Genomic DNA, 7,044 nt, shown 5'->3' on the forward strand with positions numbered 1-7,044 from the left:
TCCCTGTCCTCCATAGCTGGAGGTTGGCACCTGCTTGTCTGGGCGCTCCCAATTCATCCTAGGGTAGGAAAGTTGTAGGAAAAAATAAGGCTGGGGAACCCAGGGTTCCTCCTGCCATGCTGTGGGTAGTCGGCTGGGAATGCTCTGGGTTCCTCCAGCTGGAAGTCGGCCAGGCTGCTCATTAACTAAAGGCCTCCCCACAGTTCCTCACAGTTCTTCACGGCGGCGCGGCACCAACACACAAGGAAGTCCTTGGGTTTCCAAAACCGGTTTATCGACATGGCAGATGGTGGATGGATCTGGATGTATACCCCACAAAACCCAGGGTGGACCTGAGTTAAATAGGGAGGGGAGGAGGGGGGAGGGGCTGGGGAGGAATGTTTAATCGGCTCCACCTTCTGGCCTTCAGGTACCTTATTAGTATATAAATCTCTCTAGGGCCTGTACATCACGCACTCCTGTGTACGTGACTGAAGGGTGAAGGTGGAATGAAGATTAGACCTCATGTTAGGCCCAACATCCCACTCTCTTTTCTTTCATAAAAGGAGGGGCAACTCTGCATTAATGAGAGATGTGGACCACATGGAGTAGTCTGGAATCCAGGAACATGGGGAGATATATTCTCTGACAGGCAATGTCCTGTTGGGTCCCCTGGCTATCTCAAACCCAGAGCTCTACAGGGGAGACCAAACCACCACTTTATGGCCTAAATCTCACTCTTTTTTAGTGAAAATTTTGGATGAGGGGGTTAAAAGAAAACACTACAAAGGCCATAGAGTGTGGCACAATTAAACCACAGGGTAGGGGAAGCTGGGAGTGGGGGTTAGGAAGGCAAGGGATCATTGAAACAATTGAACACAGGTGGTACTGAAGACCTCCAAACTCGGGAGACCCTTACTCAAGTCTTATGAAGTCGAGACCACCAACAAACTCCAAGACACCATACCTGGATGCAATCAGCAGAGGTTTATTAGGGAGAGTTGGCTAGTCAACGGTCAAAACTGCTCATCCACGCAGGAACAGAATTTTGACAAAAGGCCAGCAAGCTGAGGGTTTTTTGTTGTTGTTGTTGTTGTTTTTTGTTTTTTGTTTTTTTGTTTTTTTTTTTTGCATGGGGTGGGGGAAGGAAGGAATTTTTGCGTAGTTACACATGATTGGTTGTTTTACAAATTTTGAACATCAGCAGGCTGTAACACTGGGAAAACCTCAAGGGGTGGGGTAACCAAGAACAGTGGAACATTTCAGAGGAATCCACCCTAAATGATTTAGAGCCACGTGAAAATCACTCTGCACACTCATTCTTCTCAAAAATGTAGTTTTACCATGTCACTGTGCCCTACCCTGTCATTACCAACTATTTCAGGTTAAATATTTCTCACTTTCTCCAATCACAGCCCCACCTTGTGTCCTTTTTGTGGTCAGGAATGTCTCTTCCTGCTTTTGGGCTTTTCCCACCCACAGGTGGGTCTACTCCCCGAGGCTTGAGGAATGTAATCCAGCAAGTGTCCTCTGATTCAGGGATAATGTCCTCCACCCGGAATGTGTCCCAGGGCAGTGAAGGCCTGAAATCTTATTTTCAGTTCCAAGTTCTGGAACTTGCACTCTTTCTGCTCAGGTCTAAAGGCAAAGAAAAAGTCTACATATATTTCATAAAATGGTCTTATAATTTTTCACTTTACAGTTTGAGGGTAATAACATCTGATTGATCTAAATAGACATTATGTTTTCCTTACTAACATGTAACTTTAGCTATGTGACTTTGGCAAAAGAGTTCGTTTGTAGCCAGAAGGTCTGGATCTGTCTTCTGTAGGAGTGTCTCTGGGTCTGGCAATATATTTCATAAAATGGTCTTATAATTTTTCACTCTACAGTACAGTTTGAGGGTAATAACATCTGATTGATCTAAATAGACATTATGTTTTTCTTACTAACATGTAACTTTAGCTATGTGACTTTGGCAAATGAGTTCGTTTGTAGCCGGAAGGTCTGGATCTGTCTTCTGTAGGAGTGTCTCTGGGTCTGGCATGCATGTCTGGGTCTCAACGTGAATCTCTGGGGACTTCAGTCAGATGAGGTGGCTGGAAGAAGGCTGCATCGCAGGCAGGTTCCAGGAGATGGCATTGTCTCTGCTGGACTCGTGGGAGCACCTATAGGATAATCACAACAGGGAAGCAGCACCCCGGCAGGGGGATGTCTGCAAAGGGTGTGTAGCAAGCATTAGGCTACTTGGGAGCAAGCACGTCATGGTCTGTCGTTGAGATCCTAGAAAAGCAAAGGTGTTTGAGGAAATTCAGTCTTAGAAGGCACCTTTGAGTCTGCTTTGGATGGCTGAGGAAGAAAGACATCATGTTAGTTATGTATCTGGGGTAGGCAGCAACAGTTTGTCTGTAAAAAAGAAACTAGTTGTTAATTAAAAGCTGAAACTGATGATCAGCATGTTGATCTAACCTGTGGAAGTTTAAACAAAAAACAAGAAAATTTTCGGTTGAGAAGCACAGACATTGTTGCTGTAGGTATTCCTGTTAGGGAGAAAAGGAAACATTTAAAATTTTTGCTTGAAAAACAGGACCGGTGTTGCAGGTCTTCCTGTTATAGAGAAGCAGTAATGGTGGCTTTAGAAGCAGTAGGGGAGGGGCTTGCTCTGTCATGTGGTGCTCTGGCAGAGAGAACCTGTATTCCCCCCACACTTTTTTTTCTTAGAAATCTTAAATGTAGAGAAGGATCAAAAGGCTAACTTGAAGAAAGCTTAGAGGAAGAGACACATAGGCTTGACAGGAGAGCCAAGAGTCAGAGAGAGTCAAAGGCTGTGTCTATGGGAGAGACATGTGGCAACCAGGCCCAGCCCGGTGTTTTTAGCCAAGAGGAAGAAAGGCAGAGGTGGGGAGGGGAGCAAGCAGGGTCTAGGACCGGCTGCTTTGTTAGGTGGCTGGAGCAGGGTTCTCAGTTGGTGCTTTACCTGCTGTGGTCTCTTTGCCATCTTGTGAAACAGTGTTGAGGGGATGGGGGCAGGGCCTATAGTTGTAGGGGCGTCGGAATCCACGGCGGGCAGACGGCTGGTTTGGACCATTGGCTGCTTGCTGATTTTTATGGGGAGGTCCACGGTGCCTGCCATAGTAGCCGCATCTGTACTGGCGCAGATCAGCAGCATAGCAACTCCCTTCTACAGGAACTCAACCTGGGCCAGTCACAGTTGCTGCTTCAGGACCCTTTTCTTCTGCAACCACATCAAACTCTACAGTTTCTCCATCCCACACACTGCGCAGATACTTGCATGGATTATTCTTCTTGATGGCAGTTTGGTGTATGAACACATCTTCTTTGGTGTCATTTTGGTTTATAAATCCATATCCGTTTCTGACGTTGAACCATTTGACAGTGCCAAGGTCTTTGGTGATGAGAACTTTCTTCTTTGTCCTCAATGCCCGTGGGAGCTGATGAGGCCAGGGTGGGCCTGGGGGCTTCGCCTCTGCTGGGGCTCCCTGCGAGCAGCTTGGCGGGTGCCGGGGCCTGGGGTGTGCAGCTGGACGCAGCTGCCAAGGCCTGTGGGAGCGTGGTGCCGCAGGTGGTGGCCCTGCCCGCCTCGCTCATGCAGCTCAAGGGCGGGGGGACTCACAAGCTCGAGGTCTTGCTGGGTCTCCTGGCCCTGAAGATGGCAAGTTGTAGGGCATTCATCCTTCCAATGTCCTGTCTTTCCACATTTAATGCAGATTCCTTCTGTTTTTACTGCTGCCACAAATGCCTGAGCTATGGATGCGACCTGGTTTGATCCTATTTCTCGGGTTGCTACAATCCACCTATCATGATGCTCTTCCTGGAGACCCTGGCAAGCTAGCCTAGACTCAGAAGTCATGCCTTCCCAAACAATGTTTTTAAGAAGAAGGTCTCTAGTTGTGGGGTTGGAGATTTTTCTTTCTAAGCTCATTTTAGTTCTGAGAATAAAATCAGATAGGGATTCTCCAGGCTTCTGATGAAGGAAGAACAGGGAGTGGGTGGGGTCTTGTGACCCTGAGGGTGGATTGAGCCTGTTCCAGGCTTGAATGGCACAGAGGCAGACCTGTTCATAGTACCCTGCTGGCTGATTTGCCTGCTGTGCCCCAGTACAGAAATCTTCCCGGCCAAAGAGTTCTTTAAAACCCCATGGAGTGGCATCACCCCTCTCCTGGTTTTGCCTGACTTGTTGAAGACATTCATCACGATAGTAGGCTTCCCACTCTAGAAACATTGGGCCAGGAAGAGCAGAACGGCAAATATCTCTCCAATCTTGAGGGGTGTTTAAATTGGCAATATGGCTCTGTAGGAGAGATTTTGTCCACGGTGCGTGAATGCCATCTTCCTTCACTGCTTGCCTGAGTTCTTTTAGGTCAGAGGTTTGGAGTGGGTACCAATTAAGTGGTTTAGCTCAAGTAGGGTAGATGTTAACTGGGAATGCTCAAGCAGTTTGGGTTTCAAGTTCTGTATTAGACTCCTGAGTATCATGGGAGGCTGGGTTAGTTTTCGAATGAGAGTCCCTGAAATTGCAGAGTTGTTGAGTGGTTGATGGTTGAGTATGAGGGACTATGGGATTTGGCAGGGTTTTATCTATGGATTTTGAAGGTCTGCTTGGAGAAGGGGGAGGGGATTTATCTCTCTTTGGTTAAACAGGAATTGGTGGAGTAAGGGGAGAGGCAGGCAAGAGCTCCTTTGGCATTTTAATGGAGTCTTGCCTTTGGGTGGGGGAGGGAGGGGCAGGAGGAGCAGATGCTTTAATTGGCATTTCCTCCAAGGCATAAGGGGGGAGGGGTGGGTATATGGGTTTTTATCTCTCTTATTAGTTGGGTAAGGGCCTCAGGGTCTGAAACAAGGTGATTTTGGGGACCTTGATCTTTGGGCTCATTTGACTGAGGGGCCCCAGGAGCTGTGTTGTTGTTCTCAGTCTGTTCAATTTTAGATGGTCCTATACATTGCCAAATTGCGGCTAAGATTGGCAAAAACTCACAAGGGTTTTTTTTGTTTTGTTTTGTTTTGTTTTGTTTTGTTTTTTATCTGTTTTTGATAAGGGAAGCTACTTTGCTCCACGAGTCTGGACTGTAAATATTATCCTCCACCATGCATGGTGCTATCTGAAGGACTTCCTCCCAAAACCAGGAGGCTTGTTTTTTGCCTATTTTTATTCCATGGGTCTTTAGTAGGGCATATATTTGCCTGGCCTGGGGTGAATTTTTATGTGATGTGGAGTTCCCCATGATAGGAAAAGAGGAGAAACGCTTTGTCCAATGGGAACATTCCCTTGGCCTATTGGCTTTGGGGGATTCCACAATGGTCCAAGAGCGCCAAGCCTTCCTGCAGATTTAAGGACTGGCAGCCGCCCTGTGGCTTTTAAATGGCTGCTGCATTACCAGGTTTTTTCTTTTTGTTTTAAAGAGAGTTTTTGCCAATGCCCATCATGGGCTGTCGGGATTTAAGCAGAGGCCAGAGGAACCTTCAACCAACACCAGAGAGTGCTCTGGCCAGGAGGTATCAGCTGTTCTTTCAGCTTATTTAAATCCACTCTGACTGAAAACACGGGAGGAAAAAACAGGTTGCTTGTTTCCAGAGTTGGGGGGCTCACCTTCCCGCGGTATCAGTTCCTGTGGCTGCATGGCTGTCCGAGCCTGATGTTTGGGGCACCAGCTGTAGGGTAGGAAAGTTGTAGGAAAAAATAAGGCTGGGGAACCCAGGGTTCCTCCCGCCATGCTGTGGGTAGTCGGCTGGGAATGCTCTGGGTTCCTCCAGCTGGAAGTCGGCCAGGCTGCTCATTAACTAAAGGCCTCCCCACAGTTCCTCATGGCACCAGTGCCTCCACACACAAGGAAATCCTTGGGTTTTCAAAACCGGTTTATTGACATGGCAGATGGTGGATGGATCTGGATGTATACCCCACAAAACCCAGGGTGGACCTGAGTTAAATAGGGAGGGGAAGAAGGGGGAGGGGCTGGGGAGGAATGTTTAATCGGCTCCACCCTCTGGCCTTCAGGTACCTTATTATATAAATCTCTCTAGGGCCTGTTCATCACGCCCTCTTGTGTAAGTGACTGTGAAAAGTCCGGGACTCCCCAAAAAGGGGTCCACTTAAGTCACAGGATAACACGCACCCAAAGGACACACGAGAGACCGTCTTGCTATAAAATACATGAGGTGGTTTATTATATCAGAGCTCTGGGCCAGCCCATATCCCATATCTCACATAGGGGATAGAGGGACTGACCTCGTGGCTCAGGGGCATAGCGCTTATATATGGGCGGGGTAGGGAAAAATCGAACTTTCGCGCGGGTGCACAGGATTGGTTGTTTTACCTCTTTTGAACACTAGTAGGCCGTACCATGGGGGAGGGTGTAGTTCTTCCCTTGGCCAGTCAGTTTCTGGGATGTTCTTAACAGGCCTTTGTACTGTAACTCCCCCCTCCTCTGTAACTAATTAGATGGACCCAAACCTGCTGGCAGGTGCTTTTCTGCCCAAGGTCTAAGGCGAAAAATTTATACATATTTGATAAGATGGCCTTTATAATTTTTCACTCTACATCCCCACTTTTTCCGATTTGGTTATGTTTTTAATCATAAAAACTCAATTATTAATAGTCTATTTTCACCCCACTTTTTCCGATCTGGATCTTTAGAAAAATTTAAACTCCAGTATCATAATTATCATTTTTTTTTTTTTGACCCAAAGTCCTATATTGGTGGCGCAACACAAAAAGTTGAACAGCATTTATTTTTTTTCTAACAAAAGTTACTAATCTATTTTAAATGTAGGGGCCTATGGTTAAGAGCAAAAGTAAAATCACAAGGGGTCCAGCAAGGGAGGATTGAACCAACTCTTGAATCAAAGTTGCTGTGCATCTCTATCTTGTCTCTGGTCTAACTTTTTTTTCTGAATTTATTCTCTGGTCACTCTTGAATGGTCTACATAATAGTAACATTTTTTCTTAGAGCAGCACACAGACTTTCTCCTTTAAGAAACAGCAAGTCTAGTAACAACTTAACTTTGTTACTGACTGTTCTAGGGCTCTCAAATCCACATCAGTGGCAG

General features: G+C 46.7%; 1 pseudogene; it reads right to left on the reverse strand.

The window, feature by feature from the left end:
* Nucleotides 1-997: 997 nt before the first annotated feature.
* Nucleotides 998-3,588, reverse strand: LOC117713752 (Y-box-binding protein 3 pseudogene; annotated as a pseudogene).
* Nucleotides 3,589-7,044: the final 3,456 nt, after the last annotated feature.

The sequence above is a fragment of the Arvicanthis niloticus genome, chromosome 8 (assembly GCF_011762505.2).
Source record: "Arvicanthis niloticus isolate mArvNil1 chromosome 8, mArvNil1.pat.X, whole genome shotgun sequence".
NCBI classification, from domain to species: domain Eukaryota; kingdom Metazoa; phylum Chordata; class Mammalia; order Rodentia; family Muridae; genus Arvicanthis; species Arvicanthis niloticus.